Here is a 19,615-nt window from a genome sequence, read left to right on the forward strand (position 1 = left end):
AACTAATGAGGACCACCCATGGGAAAAGATGGAGTTCAGACCAGGGCTTTAAATTGGGGCTCACTCTACAGAGGGTATTGTGACTGATCAGAGGATGTTCGTCACGTGAAAAGGAATCTGTTTGCCTTGGTCAGTGGGGAAGAGTTCTTGTGTGTCAGACTGTCTTATTTTGACTTAAAAGTTTTACAGGTGAGGATTTGCTGTAATTTTCTACTCATGTTGTCCAGTTGAGTATGGCCATGTGTGCGTCTGTCTCTGATGAGAAATAAAAATGATAAAGATCATGAGAGTAGCAGGTACCACTCTGACAACGAAGTGCCCTTATCTGTCCTAGTTATTTTAAAGGCAGCACATTTTTTTTAATCCTCACCACAACCCTGTGAATTCATATTGCTTTCTTCCTTTTATAGATAAGGAAACTGAGGCTCAGAGAGGGAAAGCAACTTGCTCAAGGTCACCAGACTAGTTAGTGTTATACCTGAAACTCAAGTCTAGGACTGCAGGACTTCCTATCCCAGGCCAACGTTATCTAGTGCTTCTTGGCATTTTGAGATCAATTTAAATACTCCTTATTGTGCTTTTCTTGTGGGTCTGCAGGCACTGGCTCCGGCACTGAGGAATCAGCAATGACCAAGACTTGGTCCCTGCTTGGAGAGGTTCACATCACATGAACCATTTTATTGTAACATCACATTACATTATGTTTAATGTGACATAATACGAGCTCCAGATGAGGAGGCCTTTTCTTTATTTTGTTCTTAAAACAGTGCCTGGAACATAGTCAGCACTCAATGAACATCTGGAAAACAAAATTTGTCATGAAGTCCTGTCATGGAGGGAAGCACTCTTTGCTTTGTCTGTGGTTTCATCTGTGCCTCACTCTGAATTTTACTCCTGGCTCCTCACTCCTGATGCATTTGCCCCTGAGCTCCTGGCATGCCTTGCTGCCCTTAGCATTCATTCTGCAGAAACTTTATGGAGCGCATACTGTGTTCGACGCATATAGTGCCAATGTTGTGCTGGCACTAGGGACACAGAGATGGACAGACCAGACATGGTCCCTGCCCTCTTGGAGGAACACAGTTGCCTCTCTGTATCCATGGGTTCTGCATCCATGGATTCAACCAACCTTAGGTCGAAAGTACTCAGGGAAAAAAATATGTGTCTGTACTGAAAACATACAGACAATTTTTCCTTGTCATTATCTCTGAAACAATACAATATAATGACTATTTAGCATTTATATTGTATTAAGTATTATAAGTAATCTAGAGATGATTTAAAGTATACAGAAAGATGTGTGTAGATTACATGCAAATACTCTGCCATTTTATAACAGGGACTTGAGCATCTGCAGATTTTTGTAGTTTTGGGAGGCCCTGGTACCAATCCTCCACAGATATGGAGGGACTACTATTCTCTTATACCCACTTCTCCTTCAGGCATTCAGAATTTAGCTCAGCTCTTTACCCACACACATTACACTCTTACACGCACTGCCCCATGTCATTAATAGGATTGATTCTTAAGTGTGTGAATGGCAGTCAGAGCCCATGCACCTCAACTCTGACTTGACCAGATGCCACACCCTGGAGTTTCTCTGCAAGACCTCCTGCCATGGATTCTCATCCACTTCTTTGAGCATATGGAATGTCCACGGTGGAAAGAAGCAGACAGGTCAAAATAACCCATTGACTACTGGGAAAAGAATTAACATGTATGAGACCCCTGACTATGTCTCAGGCAATATTCTGGGACTTTTCCTCCTTCATTCCATTCTCATAGTAATCCTGAGAAAAAGAAAAAGTAGTATTTTCTTCTTTTTTCTGGATGAGGTCCACTGAGGTTAGTGGGGTGTTCAAGCTTGGAGAGCTAGGGAGTGGTAGAGAGCTGAGATGAGGAATGTGGGTTGGTCTTTGTATAAACCTGCTTATCTCCATACAAACCTGCCGTGTATTCTTAAGGCTATGAGAGAACCAGGGAGGGCTGGAGACTGAGCTGCCTGGTGGTGCCTATTTATATCCATGCTCTGGAAATTGTACATGTAACTCATTACTATGGTCATCTGCTTTCTGCAGCCTCGTGAGGGGCCCTTCTCATGTTCCTCTGTAGATTTATGAGCTTGTACATGGCACCTCCATTCTACACCAGTTTTTAGAGCTCCCTGAGGATTCTTATAACAATCACAATTATTTAGGTTCTAAATTACCCTTGTCCAGTGTTAAGCAGATGAGCAGTGTTTTCACCTTCTAAACAATGATTCCTGAGGCGACTGCTGCCATAATATCACATTTTGTTTCCAAGGAAACTGCATATCCGTCCCTTCCTCCCACCCTTCCCACTTCCTTAAGCATGAGATTTTTTAAAACTCAAAATGTGCCATTTCAACCTCTTGTTATTGTGAAAGTTTTAGTTCCGGCATTGGTTCCTAGGAAATTACAGTTTTCCTTCTGATCTTCTTCTTAATGTTTTGGATGCTTTTCTGCAGAATAGCCGTGCATTCTAAATGGCATTGAAATAAATTACTGCCTTCATTATGACACACAATAGATGAATGTATTCTACTTCAGAGTCACAGCTTCTTGAGCCAAAATACCTTGGTTGTTTTCCATCCTGAAGTTCTATAATTGCTTACTTGATATTCCATTGTGAGATCTCAGAATAAAATAAAGGTAGGCTGTGGTATATATGTGTCTTTTACTCTCAGGCTGTACGTGCGTTCAAGTTAATTGACTGGATGGATTCAATAAGTTTGTACCCTCCAGATAAAGTAATTGCTGAATCTAAGCATCTATTTTCTATAGATTATGCTACTAGTGACTAAAAAAAAACCTTCAGATATTGCATAAATCATTGAATTCAGGCAGCCATGTTTACTATAAGTGACAGTGAGGTATTTACTTACTCCAGAGGAACTCTGGAGTACTTTGCAATCCTGCTGGAAGGCAGGGGAGATGTGGGTGGCCACACAGAGTCAGAGGATGTCAGCATGCAGACACCTGTGTAGGCATTTGAGTTATGCTGATCGAAGACTCTCTCCTCACTCTTTAGTTTCCCCACTCCAAACACACACACACACACACACACACACATACACACACACAAAACCTCAGAAAACAGTGGTGAGCAGCCCTGTGTCTACAGAAGTCCATGCAGCTAACTTCCGGTCACCACGTCCATCCCAGGATTGCCTTGAGCCTCTATACTTCCTTCCAGCCTCCGGCTTTTGATATAGAGACCTAGACATTCAGATTTTTGTTTTTGTTTTTCCAGAAAATCTCTCTGAGACTCAACTCTTAAGGAATGTGGAACTCAGAATTTAACTTTTTTTTTTTTTTTCCAAGGAAAGGAGTAGTCATGAACAGCCTATGAGTAGATATAAGTAGATGCAAAAATAATCTGTATGGGCCGGGTACGGTGGCTCACGCCTGTAATCCCAGCACTTTGGGAAGCCGAGGTGGGCAGATCACGAGGTCAGGAGTTCGAGACCAGCCTGGCTAACATGGTGAAACCCCGTCTCTCCTAACAATACAAAAATTAGCTGGGTGTGGTGGTGGGCCTGTAATCCCAGCTACTCAGGAGGCTGAGGCAGGAGAATTGCTTGAACCTGGGAGGTAGAGGCTGCAGTGAGCTGAGATCACACCACTGCACTCCAGCCTGGGTGACAGAGCAAGACTCCATCTTGAAAAAAAAAAATCCATATGTATTTAGTAGGTAAGGGTGAAAATGATTATTATGGTGTGTGTGGGAGTAGGAGGAAATTAGCCCATGTACTATTAGACTGGTGAGGTTTCTAAGGGATTGTTGTATATGCAAAATCGATCTTCCATTTACCTAATCTTTTAAGCACTTGGGCCTGGTCAGTTGACCCTTGAACACTATGGGAGATAAGGGCGCTGACCCCTGTACAGTGGAAAATTTGTGTTTAACTTTTGACTCTCCTAACTCTCCCAGAAACCTAACTATAATAGACTACTATTGACTGGAAGCTTTACCAGTAACATAAACAATTGACTAATACATAAAAAATGTTATTAAGAAAACCATAAGGAAAATAAAATGAATTCATTACCTGCAAGTGAGTCATCATACAGGTCTTCATACTCATTGTCTTCATGTAGAGGAGGAGGAACAGAAAGAGGACAGTTGGTCTTGCTGTCTCAGGGGTGTCAGAGGTGAAAGAAAATCCACATATTAGTAGGTCTTCACACTTCAAACCCATGCTGCTCAAGGGTCCAAAGGAACTCTGGAGTACTTTGTAATCCTGCTGGAAGGCATGGGAGATGTGGGTGGCCACACAGGGTCAGAGGATGTCAACATGGAGACCCCTGTATAGGCAATTGAATTACGCTGTACTAACTTCTGGTGGGCAGCAGGCTGGGAGCCAGTCTCTCTGATAGAATTGGATGGGGCGAAGAGGGTATAACTCTTACTCCTTCTTCCCATAGGAGAATGGAAAGGGAGCTTCCTTAAGGGATCCTGGCCCTGCTGGGCTCTATGGTCCTACAGGCAAGTGTGCCTATCTCCTGGAAGAAAATGCTTTGTGTGCTCATATTCATGAAAGTAAGTTCTTAGATTCTTTTCTTACATAAAGTGATTTGTACCCTTTGCCTATGGTTATCACCACCACCCGTGTGATATAAGTCCATAGCTTCCCAAACTCCAGACACATAGAACCTTTCTGCCTCTTTTGGATCCACCTCTGTATGCAGTGGCTCTGGGCTTCTTGGTGTCCCCACATTGGTCTGGGTTGAAGCTGACAGGCCAATAGACAAGGGAGTGAACTATGTATGTACTCAAGTTCATTAAGTCACACGTCATTGTGCTTAGTGAATGTTACAATCTGAGACAAATACACCCTTTGATGAGCAGAGAGTAGATTAGTAGATTAGTAGACTAATAAGAGATCAGAAGCCAGCAAAGAGTAAATCCAGTAACAACAACAAGAATGTAGAGTTTGAAATTTCTTAAGTTTCAATGAGAATGTTAGCTTATTTTGCAAATAGCTTTGTCTTTTTCTGACCCCTCCTCCCACCCATGTGGAGGTATGGAGGAGAGAAAGGCTCTTGCAGAAAAGTATAAGCAGTGCAAGTGGAGAGTGCAAGTGGAGAGTGCTGAGAGATGGAGATGGAGGCCAGGTCTGCTGGTGAAGGGTCTTTTAGTCCAGGATAAGATGTTAGGCATCACCTTAGAGGCATGAAAGAATCTCTGAAGGCCATTAAGTGGGGACTGAAATTCTAAAAGCTCAATTCTTAGCTTGACTGGGAGATCAGTTTCTAGTTATTGGATCACACTAGACTGAATTCTGAGAGCTCAGTGTGTCAAATAAAGGAAAATTTGTCGGATGAATACTCTTTTCTTTATAAGAATCTTCTGACTTTTGGGGTAGAGTTTAACCCCTCATTTTAAAGCAACTCATTGTGTCTCCTTGGTATTTAATGAAACAAAAATAATGTAGTATGTGACACTCATGACATTTCACCTGTAAAGTAATTTATGATAATTTGTCCTGGAGTGTTCTATCATAGGATGATAGGATTCAGGGACTATACACTTGTTTTCTACCCTAATAGATTGGAGGGTGGAGCAGAATGAGAGGGAGACTCAGAGATAGGAAGAAAGGATTTTTTTCATAGCAATGCAAAACTCTTAGAACAGTGCATGCTACTCCAACCTTTCAGCCTAGTGACTTCTTGCTGCCTTGAAATGGCTGCTGTTTCCTTCTTTGCAAGTTTGGAGCATACTCCCAGCTGCTGGAAGGATTTGGTTTACATGATATTGAAAAATAAAACAAGTAAAACAAAACAACATTAGCAAATAAAACCCATAAGCAAACACAAATAAAATGATTTAGTGAGGTAATTTCTCACAGATTTCAGAATTTCCCACTATTGTACAGAAATGCTTCTTGCTTGTGGCTCACAAGGGCTTCAAGAATTTAATTTACCCATGTTGATCAGATGTGTAAAATAATGGTTCCATCATTGGTTGCAAAAACTTCAGGTGTTGGATTTTGGAAGTATTTACTTACAGAGGTCTCATCATTGTAAGCTAAAGCTTTTTAGCTATCCAGGCCAAAGGGTGGGATTGAGATTCCATTTGCCATTGTTCTCATGGACATCTAAAAAGAGCAAGAAAGGGGTTTTTATATTTATTTCATATTTATACTCCCATCCCCAGAAGCCCATTTAAAAACTGACATTGGTTCTGGAAGCAGAAAAAGTGGAAGTGAAATTAGAGTATAGAAACTTACTTCTCAAAGTGTGGTCTGCAGACTGGCCACATCAGCATCATCTGGGAGCTTGTTAAAAATTCAGAGTTGCTGGCCCCACACCATCTCACTGAACTGGAAACTGCATTTTACCGTGATTCTCAGGTAATCTGCACATTAATGTTTGAGAACCACTGGTGGGGGATACCGTTTTAGGAAGCATGATCATGAAGAAAGTGGGGTGGTTGTGGAGAAGGTCCTAGCTAGAGATGGAGCATGAGGTCAGGGCATTTGTTTGTCTTTAAAAAATTTAGACAAGCCTTGAACATGTTTATACTTGTAGAGAAGGATACCTTTGGAGTAACCAGACACCAAAAGACAAATACCATATGTCCTCACTCTTACGTGGATTGTAAAAAAAAAAAAAAAAAAAAAAAGAACTGATATCATAGAAACAGAGTAGAACCATGGTTACTAGGATACTAGGTATAGGAGAGGTAAAGGAAGAGAGGAGGACAGGGAGAGGATGGTCAACAGGTACAAAGTTACAATTAGGAGGACTGTGTTCTGGTGTTCTATTGCACAGAAGGGTGACAGTGGTTAACAGTTAAGATGTGGTATATTATAAAATAGCTAGAAGACAGACTTTTGAGAATGTCCCTACCACATATAAATGATAAATACATGAGGTGATGGTCATGCTAAATACCATAATCTGATCGTTATACAGCATATATATGTATCAAAACATCAAATTGTACCCCATAAATATGTATAATTACAATGTGTTGATAAAAATAAGAAAAGAAACTGAAGAGAAAGAAGAGGTGGCTGAGGTCCCTGGGGAGCTAGAGGGCTGAGATGTGGTCATAGGAGGGAGAGTAGACTAAAGTGGATGAATGCACTTGTTCTTCTGAAATGAGAGGGAAGAAAGAGTGGGTGGCTTGCATGTAAATTAGCTTGTGTACTGAGGAAACTGGAAAATTGAGAGTAGTAAAAATAGTGACTTATTTTTACCAATGATGGAGGTGGAGTCATTTTTTGAGCATAAAGGGGCAGACCTGGTCATGGGATTTCAGAAGAGTTCAGGGCCTCTTGGAAAAACACACTGATGGGTGGGGGAAAGAAGAGATGGGGGGAAGGGGACCTGAGTTCTAGGTTGCTTTGCTCTCCCCCTTGTACAATTGGAAACACCTTTCAGATATGTAGAATGGAAGAAGTCCCCAACATTGATGTATGTTAAATTCCAGTCCTGAACATCATATAATTAAAGAAACTAATATAATACTGATATAAAATGTGGGACTGCTTTGCCTGTATTGGTACTTTCTTTTTCCCAAAAAGGCAGAGCTGCTTTTGCATATGAACTCATTTCCTTCAAAATCCATTATCCTCATGTGAGAGATGGAGAGTTTGGGGCATAGAAAACCTGACCAATTTTGCCTGTAGTCCTGAACTGAGATTGGTACCAGGCTCTGCGGCTTCCAGCTAGAATTCCTTCCAGTAAGCTATTTCATTTCATGATTTATCAAGGGCTGCTCTCTACTCGACTTGGAAAAAGAGTTTTTGAAGAGTCCTGCTCTCACAGGACATCTGTGGGAATGCCGAAAGAGAAAGTAAAGAGAGTCACACTTCAATATTTTATTATTTCAACCCACAGCCTCAAAGGTTCCCTCGATTGTCTCTGCCTACAGGAAGGCTCAGCTGCTTTTTATCATTCCGTTGGGGTGTTGTTTCAGGGGCTTGCGTTTTGGTAAGAAGATGTTTTGTTTCTGAGGATGGCTGGTTAAAATGCACTGCCTTAACTGGAATATTCACAGGTATGTTCTTCTCAGCACTGTGAATCATTTTTCAAAGATTTTCATGGCTTCTGCTCTTTGATCAGGATAAATCATGCCACAGTGAGGCTAGATTCCACTTTCATAGACTCCCAGGTGTCCTTGTTCTCACCCACTGGTCTTTACTTCTCTGAAGAGCCTGACCTTATGAATTAAATTCTTTCTGATTGTAACATTAGTCAGACGAATTGGGGAACTGGGGACTTTTGTTTATTGATCCTTTTATCTTCTGCTTTTTTGCCCAGAAAGGTCATTTTTCAATTTCCCCAGAAGGTAATTCTACTTCTCTTAGTAATTCTCAACAAACGCTAAGCTTAGGACATTTATATAAAAGCCAGAATAAACATTAAGTTTGGAAGTGTCATATGAAAACTAGAAACAAGCTTTTGTGCTTCTGAGTATAACTTAAATTAGGTAGAAAAAATATCTAATAATCAAAGTAGATTCTTCTACCCTGTGTAGGGTCCACAAAGGAAAAAATATGGCCTCTTCTTTTTAGGAGTCTAGATCCCACTTTCTCAAAGTGCCTTCCTTCATGTGTAACCACCCCACTTCCAGTCTACAATGGGGACCGCCACCATTAGAAAATGTCTTTATTTATTTATTTTTAATTGTCAAAAGATTGTATATATCTGTCACACACATGTTGAAGTGTGTACATTCTGGAATGGCTAATTGAGCTAATTAACATAAGTACCAACTCACATTAAGCCTCCCTTCTTTATCTTCTCTTAGCATCCTTGATTTCCTCCACAACATTTAACATAACTACAGTATATTTATTTGAATAATTATTGGTTTAACCGCCTCTTCCCTGCCACCCCAGACTCTGAGTCCCATGATGGCAAAAGCCTTGGTAGCTGTAGTAGACACTACATAAATCTTTGTGGAATGAATAATAATAATAGTGGAGAGTATTTGTTGTGCTTGTGATGCACCGGGGACTGTGCTAAGTGTGTTACTCATCCTATCTTACTGATCTCCTCTGTCTTAGCCTGCTTAAGTTGCCATAACAAAATACTATAGATTAGGTGGCTTAAACAATAGAAATGTGTTTTCTTGCAGTTCTGGAGGCTAGAAGTTCAATATCAAAGGTCCAGTGATTTGATTCCTCGTGAGGGCTTTCTTCATGGCCTCCTTCTTGCTGTAGCCTCACGTGGTAGAGGGAGAGTAAACAGATTCTCTGGTGTCTCTTCTTATAAGAACCTTGATCTTATAGCAACAGGTCCACACACTTATGACTTCATTTAATTTTAATTACTTTCTTACTCCTAATATAGCCACACTGGAGGTCAGGACACCCTTAGATACATTTTGAGGGAGCACATAGCAATCCCTAAAACCCACATAACCACCCTAATGAAGTAGGCACTGTGATCATATCTGCTATATAGATGAGACCCTAAGGCTTAGAGCAGGGAGCTTTCTCAAGGTCACACGATAAGTGAACAAGCGGGGGCAAGGCTGTAGGTCTTGTTTACTCAAATGTGGGCTCATAAAGGTATACAGATCTGAACTAGTTACATATACTTTCTCTTTGGAAGAAATGTAATCTGAGATATAGCGTAGGAGCTTAAAGAACTATTATATATGCGAGGAAGAAAGTTTATAGGCTAAAAGAGTGGTTCTCAAACCTTGCGTTTTAGGACCCTTCTACATTCCTAAGAAAAGTATTAAGTATCTCAAAAAGCTTCCGTTTATGTAAATTGTATCTGTTGATATTTATAGATAGCATTAGAAATTAAAACTGGAAATATTTTTAAATATTTAAAGTAATAATAATAAAGCCATTACATGTATATATGTTAATACAAATAATATATATTTATGAAAAATAATTATATTTCCCAAAATAAAAAATGGTATGAATGATAGTATTTAAGACATTTTTTGCAAATCTCTCTCAGGTCTGCCTTAAGGGAAGACATAGATATGGATTCTCATATCTACTTCTGGATTTACTCTGTTGCAATATGTTGCATTGGTAAAACAAGATGAAAATTCAGCCTCACACAAATGTTATTGGAAAAAGGAGGAGTATTTGATTAGCCTTTTCAGATAATTGTGGACATTCTGTTTTGTTACTACAGCAAAACTCCAATTGGTAGTTTTCTAAAGGTTAGTTGCAATGTGAAATCTGAAACGGAATCAATGAACTTTTCATATTCTGTTACTTTGAAATCCATTGGTCTAGCTTGCACTTTGAATGGATTTTTCACTCATGCATGATTTTGTAACGTCTTGCATTGGTCATTTGAAAATATCAGTTCACTGAGTTAATACAAATCTTTCAAATGTTGACACATTTCATTATACAATATCCAAAAATCACATTCCTTAATATTACCACTCAAATATCTCATCAGAAAAGTCTTTATGTACTGGGAAGCTTTCAAGCCCATGATGGCAGATATGAGTTTTACAAAATCCTAATTTTCACTTGAAAACAAGGTTTTTATCATTGGCATCAATGACTATTAGTTGTTTTTCTTAAAGTGTTAAGATGATTTCATTCATTTTGAAGAAAACATCTGCCAACTGCCCACCTATAAATAACTTTACTTGGTTAATTTTCCTTTCAAGAAAAAATTATGTTCATGAAAAAAGCAATTATTTGAGTTTGCAACTCAAACAATTGCACAAGTGCTTTTCTTTGTGGCAACCACTGTATTTACGTGTGTAATAGAAGTGCTTTATACATTTTCCCATTTCATCACACAGAATATTAAAAGGAATGTGTACTCAAGGTTTAATAAAATTAATAATTCTTACTTCTCCTTCAAGGACATTCTTAATTGAAACTAATATTTATTTTATTGAGAGTACATGACTGTGAAGAGTACATGGCTGTGTAGAACACATGGCTGCTAGCACAGTTTGGAGCCACTGCCTTAATTTGTGCTAAGGCGCTAGCAATTTTACTGACCATTGCTTTTGTATATTTGGTGCAAATGTCAACATGGGTAAAAAAAAAAAAAAGGCAAATACACTTTAGTATTCTCGCAAAAACAGTTTTGACCTTGTGGTTCCCTAGTAAGGTCTTACGGAGCTCCTAACATACCCTACTCCCCAACATTCCTCCAGGATCAAGGGCTTCTTCCATGAGCATGCGTTCTGTAAGGGAAGTCAGGAACAAGCATGTGTTTGGTTTGATGGTACAGTTCAAGAATTAGGGAATCTGAAGAAGTATGGGGTGAGGAATAGGGAAGCCATTAACTGAGTTTGGTAAGAAGAAGAAAGGTTTTTGCAAGGAGTCTTAGAGCTCAGAAGCTCAGAGTTGAGGTGATTTCTTTTTAAGGAAAATCAGGAGTTTCTGTAATTTGTTGAGACAAAAATGACACTGTCCGTGTGTTTCCTTATCTGTAAAGTGGAAATAGAGATTATTATTATTGTGGGAATTAATGTGTAAACAGCTTTGAACAGAGCTTGGCACATAGTAGGTCCTATATAAGCGTTATTATTGTGAAAATGGAGTTTTGCTCTAGTTATATGATGAATTGGAGCAGCTGTTCTTACACTTCAGTCAGCAGCAGAATGCCTTGGTGGGATTGTTAAAACACATTGCTGGGCCTTGCCTCTGGAATTTCTGACTAAGGAAGTCAGAGATGGGGCCATGATTTTGCATTTTTATCAGGTTCCTGGGTGATACTGATGCTGCTCTTCTGGGTAGCACACTATAAGAAACTGAATCACAGGAACTCACACAATGAATACTATAAATATCAATAGCTACAACTCATATAAACAAAAGCTGTTTGAGATTCTCAATACTTTTTTTTTTTTTTTTTTTGAGATGGAGTTTCACTCTTGTCATCCAAGCTGGAGTGCAATGGTGCGATCTAGGCCCACTGCAACCTCCCCCTCCCGGGTTCAAACGATTCTCCCACCTCAGCCTCTTGAGTAGCTGGGATTACAGGATTGTGACACCATGTCTAGCTAATTGTTATATTTTTAGTAGAGATGGTGTTTCACCATGTTGGCCAGGCTGGTCTCGAACTCCTGACTTTAGGTGATCTGCCCACCTCGACCTCCCAAAGTGCTGAGATTACAGGCGTGAGCCACTGTACCTGGCCTCTCAATACTTTTTTTAAACAGTGTAAAGGGGTCCTAAGATGCAAGGTTTGATGTCCTTTTCTTTCCTAGCTACTTAACAAGCCAACGCCTCTTATTCATATCCATGTATGGAAAGTGATGTGTACTTATTCTTCCACTTGTTTTCATTTAACTTTGCTTAACAACTGAAATTTACCTTGTGTTTTTATTTTTATCTGAACAATAAGCTGGAACTCTAACTGGTTCAGTATTTATATTTTTTCTAGCATGTCCTATTTTGCTGCGCCTAATTGCTATTAAAGCCAGATGGCTGGGTTCCAAAAACTTGTCTGATTTGCCAACAGTTTTACCCACCTGCATAATTTTCACTGGCTCTAAGTTCCCTGACTTATGTCACAGGCCATCATTGCCACTTTTCTGAACCTGCCAAAAGGCTTAGAAGTGTAGACTAGTTGTTAAGATTGCTGATGAAGATGTGCTAAATGAAGAGTGTTGGTAGTTTGATGATTACCGATGATGTTGATTTTAAATCCTACATTCATTTAACAAATATGTGTGTGCCAACTGTATGCAAGGCTTTGTGCTGAATGCTGGGAACCAAACTGAGGAAAAGATATGCGTGGACTCCGATTGTCAGTCTGGGAGACACTGAGTCAACAGGCAATTATAACACAGTACAATGTCAAGGCAAAGGCAGGAAGATAATTGGGCTGAAGGAGGCATCTAATCCATGGGGGTCAGGGAAGGCTTTCTAGGGTAAGTGATGCCTGAACAGAAAACTTAGAGGAGGCTTTGAATTCATGAGGTAAAGAAAGCAGGCAAAAAGCCTGACAGTATCCCAGGCTAAAAGGGACAGAGTGTGGTGAGACCTAGAGGAGACACACCACTGTCTTTGAGAAGAAGTTTAATTTGGCTGGTTGACTGAGTGTAAGTCAAGATGGGGATGTAGAAGGTAGGAAATGACCAGAAGGTAGAAAGATTAGGCAGGACCCTCTAAGCCTTTGGGGTTTCTCAGCCTTAGCACTATCGACATTTTGGACTGGATAATTCTTTGTTGATGTGGGGAGGGGGACTGTTCTATGCATTATAGGATGTTTAGTAACATCTCTGGCTTTTGTCCTAAATACCAAGAGTGACTCCCATTCTTCCAGTTTTGACAACTAAAATGGTCTCCAGATATTTCCAAATGTACCTTGTGGAAGTAAAATTGCCCCTGGTTGAGAACAACTGTTAAAGAGTTTTGCCTTTTTTTATATTTTTGTTGTTGCTGTTATTTGTTTGTTTGTTCTGAGACAGAGTCTCACTCTGTCGCCTAGGCTGGAGTGCACTGGCACAATCAGGGCTCACTGCAGCCTTGACTTCCCAGGCTCAAGTGATCCTCCCACCTCAGCCCCCAAGTAACTGGGACTACAGGCATGTGCCACCACACCCAGCTAATTAAAAAAAAAATATATAGTAGATATGAAGTCTTGCTATGCTTCCCAGGCTGGTCTCAAACTCTTGACCTCAAGTGATCCTCCTGCCTTAGTTTCCCAATGTGCTGGGATTACAGGTGTGAGCCACCATACCTGGCTTTGTCTTTATGTTGAGAACAGTGGTGGACAATTATAAGATTTTATTCAGGTGAGTGACCTAGCCAGATTTATACCTTTTGGACATTCATTTATAGTAACAGTATGGAAAATGAACAGAGGGTTGGCAGCATTTGAGGCAGGAAACAGGATGTCACTGTTGCAGCTTGGATGTATCTAAAGAAGTGGCTGTAGGAATGGAGAAAATTATGTACACTTGAGATATAATTAGGAGATAGAGTCAACAGGGTTTGGTGGCTAATTGGACTTGAGTGGTGGAGGAGAGAGAGGAATCAAGTCTGCCTCAAGGTTTCTGGCCTGGGTCCTGAAGAAGATGGTGGTGCTATTCACTGATGAAGGGGGCACAGGAGGAGGGACATACATACTTACTTGGAAAATCGGGAGAGGATTGGTGGTATTTTAGATATGTCAGATTTGAGGTGCCTTGTGACAGCTAAGTGGAGATTTTAATCTGTAGGTAGAGTTTTGTTTCTGGAACTTAGGAGATAGAACTGAGCCAATCAGCAACTAGATGGTAGTTGAAACTCTGGGCAAGGCTAATTAAGAAAGGCTGCACTGAATGGGAAGGGCTGGGGACTAAGAGCTGGTCCTGGCTTATACCAGGTAGATCATGGCAAGAGTTGGAGGGGCTGGTGAAGGGGAGATTTCAGAGGAGGTAATCTGGGATGTGGCAGTGTCAGGCAAGTTTGGAAGTGTTAGCTCTGTGAAGAGAAGCAAATTTTCCATCCATGGTTCAGATTCCTTCCTTTCCTTCAATGGATTCAAATTTCATGTGGTTCTAGATGCTCATTAGGGTTCTTCTGAAGCAACTGGATCCTCCAAGACATAGAAGGTTATGACTGGTTATAAAAATTGCCACATTTACCTCTGGTATAACCCAAATAGAAGCTCTGCATCATAAAATCTAGAGTTGCAGACAGATGCTGTACCTCGACAGGGTTGATGCCAGGCCAGGCTGCTGAATTATGTAGAGGCTTTATAATGGAGACACATCTTTCTAGCCAGATACCACTTGTCACTTCCATAAGGAAAATTCCCTTGAGTTGATGAGTAGTAGAGCTGTGCTTCTGCTTTATAAAATCCACTTTTGATGAAAAATTAACATTTTAATTTAGAGATGTGTAGCTATCACCATTATGATACATCATACATGTGATACACCATTATGATACATTATGATGTCATGTAACTAAGTCTCAGATACCAACATTGTTTAATATCGTATAATTTTTTCCAGAGTGCTCCAGATATCTGACCTTTGAAAGTAGTAATGTATTATTTATATGAAACTGAAATCCAGTGCATTCTAAATGGCTGTGATTTATCATGACCATTTTGAAATTGGGTCCTGTGGCCATATGCTAATTTGACTCAAAGGAAATTCTGTGGTGTGTGCTTGGATTTCATGCTTAAAAATTTCAGCAATAGTTTCAATGCTCTTTTAATTAAAATAAGATGCTTCATAACATTTCCCACATAATGTGGAATGTACTCTGTAGCTCATATACGAATTAAAACCCTTAGAAGATTTACATTTTCTGGTCTGGCGACCTTCATTTTTCTAATTTATGTGTCCCGTTTGTCCTGAAGGAGTTGGGAAGTTGAGATTTACAGCCATCCCAAATGGGAGAGTTGAGATTCTTGATTAAATGAGAGCTTGTTTGTGTATTCAAATGGAAAAATGTGGGTGGACAAAATTAAATTTGTAGTGGGTTATCTCCTTAACAATTTCCTCTTTCCTGGCAATTTCACACTGCCCAACTATCCACATGCTAAGTATGGGAAAAAACATTTTTTGTATAATAAAACTTTTCAGCAGTAACTGACTGGATTATGATTGGGCTTCTATTCCAAGTTATTCTAATCGGCACCTGCATCTGATACTTTGTAATTGGCTCTATCATATTCCCAGTATGCCTTTTGTGTGTGGCCATTTTCTGCTGTATAAATAGGAAAACTGAGAAATTAGGTCTGCAGAAATTGAAGAATGAGTGGGGAGAAGCAAAGACAAGCAACAGAGATAAATAATTCCCAGTCATTCCTGGTGCGCTGCAGTCTCCAGTTTCTGTGAGTTCCCAAGACCCAGCTCATCCATGCCTTTGGGGTCTTTGAAAGATCCCTCTATCCTTCAGGGGTCTTTGAAAAACCCCCGTTTATTTCAGCCAGCTCAGATGGTTTCCTGCCTGTGGGAGCAATGAAACAACCTATATTGCTTAGATTTTCTATTTTCTGATTAGATGGTGGCTACCATGCTATGTGTATATCCTTAAAACAAGCCCTTGTATATAAATTAGAGAATATTGGATGGTTTTGGTTGAGTTAGTCTTTGGCTTAAATGTTATTGACATTTTTCTGAAAAAAATATAATAAATATAGGACATGTATAATCTCACACAAGTTTGAAACTATTTAATAGATTCTTAAAACAAAGGAAAGGTATCTATGTAGATGTGCTGGTTGATTCCAGGTCTAGGAATCCAGGCCATTTGCAGTTTGATTTGTGAAGAAGGAAAAGGGAGTACAATCTCTCAGTGGTGGTAAGGAGGCAGGATGGAGTGGGGACCAGAAACGCCCCTGAGATACAATGTCCCAAGGTCCAGTGTATTCATGATTGGGAAGAGGACTGCTCTAAAATCTTTGACATTTGAAGATTATTAACAATAAATGTCCTCACTAAGTTCTTCTGTTCATAGGATAGTAATACAAAACAAATTGTACCACAATGCAGCAGTGTGAAAAACAAAAAAGGAAAAAAGTCCAAGATGATTAAATTCTTACGTTCAGACTGAGAACCAGAAAGCAAAAGAGAGTTACTCATTGAGTTGTGTATTAGTCTGTTCTCACACTGCTGACAAAGACATTCCTGAGACTGGGTAATTTGTAAAGGGAAGAGATTTCATTGACTCACAGTTCGATATGGCTGGCAAGGTCTCATAATCATGGTGGAAGGCAAAGGAGGAGCAAAGTCATGTCTTACATGGTGGCAGGCAAGAGAGATAGCATATGCGGGGGAACTCCCCTTTATCAAACTATCACATCTTGTGAGACTTATTCACTATCACGAGAACAGCATGGGAAAAACCCACCCCCATGATTCAATTACCTTCCACCGGGTTCCTCCCATGACACATGGGAATTATGGGAGTTACAGTTCAAGATGAGATTTGGGTGGGGACACAGCCAAACCATATCAGGTTGGAAACTGAATGTATAGGTGGTCATATGGCTAGATGGCACTGATGACAACTGTTTGCAGTCTTCTGTGTCTGGAAAAAAAATAACTTCCCTGCTTAGGAAGTCAGAATGCAGGCAGTAGGGAGAAAAAAACTGTTCAAAAAAAACCTTTAAAGACTGGAATAAACTACATTTTTGTTGAGCTACTATATTAAAATATAAGAGGTAAAAGAAGTGAAAAGGCTGGAGAGTGGGAATCACAGACCTCTGCAGAAAGGAAATAAACAAGTGCCTTTGGGTGGGATCATTTGTGATTGTAACAGAAAGACAAACAAAAAGACAAGACTATGTCCTTAGAAGTAGAGTGGCAACTTCAAGTTTATAATTACTAAGAACCCCTGTGTACACAGCATTTGGCATGTGCAAAATATATTGGCAGATGCATTTGTAAAATCTAACTATCCTAAAGCCTCTGGGAGCATTGACTTGGTCAAATAACGGAATCTCCATTAAAGCAAGAGTAATGAACTGACTCAGCACTTCTGAGTAAAGTGACCAGATGTCAGAGATACCCTGAAGGACACAGAGGACAAGTCAGGTTAATTTTCTGGCTACAATCGGAAGGGTGGCACACAGAAACAAAACCATGAATACATCTTTGACTTCAGGTTTAACTCAAAGGCAGTGACATTTACCTGCAGAGCAGGGAAAACCATTGATACTTCCCAGCTGATTCTTTACAGAGGTGTGGGTGGAGAGAGAGAGAGAGAGAGAGAGAGAGTGTGTGTGTGTGTGTGTATACATATATACACACATATACAATTAGCTCCAAGGCTTTAAATAAATTCAACATAAGTATTTATTCAGACCTTTATTGTGTAAGGCCTCCACCAGGTCCTAGGAGGGAATACATACATGTGTGAAGCCCTAAGCCTTGTTTTAATAAAGCTAATGGTCAAATAAGAGTGAAGAGCACCCCACCTCCACCCCAAGCTCTCTCCCCCAGCCTCTTCTGGTCATGGCTCTTGGGAAACCCTGCAGTAGGAAAAGATTAATGTGTGTATAAGTTGTTGGAAAGGGAAGTAGAGATGATGCTTAGACAACATAAATGAGAGGAGAGAAGTGTGAAGTGTTTGCAATCAGAGAGTACCTATTCCCAACAGCCTGCTTCTCCTGCTGATAAAACCATTCAATCTTGGATGTTGAGATCAATTTTTTGTCAGTGAAAAATCTGCCCAGAGTCTTAAGAAATGCAAGCAAGTCATCTGTATATAGCCTCAGAGCATTGCATTTTCAATGTACTAATTTACTAGGTATATACTGAAGTGGTCTTTGGACCCTGAGTGTTAAATATGGAGATCTGAATGTTCTTCAGTTCATTTTAATTGTGAAGAAATCAACTATTGAGGAAGGACACACTTCCTGATATAATCGGTCTGCAGCCTTATAGAGATCCAAGTATGTCACCTCTAATATATAATTCAAATTTATTGGTTCTGATTAATTTATGGGGAGTTGCAGGATTGGAATTTAGAATATTTTAAGTGAAATTGTTGGATTATAGATTTAAAAAATTACAAAAGTCAATTATGCACAAGTTCTGGGCTAGGTCCTAGGGTACATGCCAAAGGAATGTGAGGATGTTCTCAGTCTTCATTTCAGCGCAGAGTTACCTGGAGCATTTTAGAAAACTCTTGAGACTCAGGTAGCACTCAGATCAGTGGAGGTGGCACTTAGCTCAATAGAGGCAGCACTCAGATCAATGGAGGGGGCACTTAGATCAAATAAATCAGAATCTGTGCAGGGAGTGCCCATGCATTACTCCATTGTAGAGCCCCCTCCCTGCTGGGTGATTCCAAGTGCAGCCATGTGTGAGAACTAGATCAACAGTCTGGAAAGCTTATAAAACTACTTAACATCAATTTAAATAGAAATCTCTGGGCATTAGTCTGCAGTTGGTAAGTTTTACAGGCTTTCCAGGTGATTCTGTTGCATGTGGAAGGTTTAGAATCAGTGGTATAGACCCTGCCCTACAGATGATTATGGTCAATGAGAGGAAAGGTGACTTGTATATTAAAATTTTTTTGGAAAATTACAAGAAAGTTTATGTTTAAATGCCAAAAAATGAATAAAAGACAATAAAGAGTGATAAGAAAATGCAAGAGGTAAATATTTAGTGAATAAATTAAAAATGATTTGTATTTAGCATGTTTATTCAGATGGAAATTGTGTTTTTAAAGTGTATAAATTTTTAGAAATACTTTTTTCATTATATATTTTCCCTGTGTATTCTACTATATATATAAAATTACATAATAGGTATACATATTTTCAGGGTACCTGTGATAATTTAATACACACATATAATTTGTAAAGATCAAAATCAGTGTAATTGGGGTATCCATCACCTTAAACATTTGTCTTTTCTTCATGCTAGAAACATTCAATTTATTATCTTGTAGCTATTTTGAAATATATGATAGATTATTGTAAACTGTTGTCACCCTACTGATCTATCAAACACTAGCTCTTATTTCTTCTATCAAACTGGGTAATCAACTTTTATCAACACTTTAATCAACTTTTGTTTATCCCCTTACCCCCACTGCTCTTTGTGGCCTCTGGTAACCACCAATCTACTCTCTATCTTCATGAAATCCACTTTTTAAAATTCCCACAGATTAGTGAGAACATGCGATGGTTGTCTTTCTGTGCTTGGCTTATTTCATCTAACACAATGACCTCCA

This window comes from Mandrillus leucophaeus, unplaced genomic scaffold (genome assembly GCF_000951045.1).
Source record: "Mandrillus leucophaeus isolate KB7577 unplaced genomic scaffold, Mleu.le_1.0 Scaffold103, whole genome shotgun sequence".
Taxonomy (NCBI): domain Eukaryota; kingdom Metazoa; phylum Chordata; class Mammalia; order Primates; family Cercopithecidae; genus Mandrillus; species Mandrillus leucophaeus.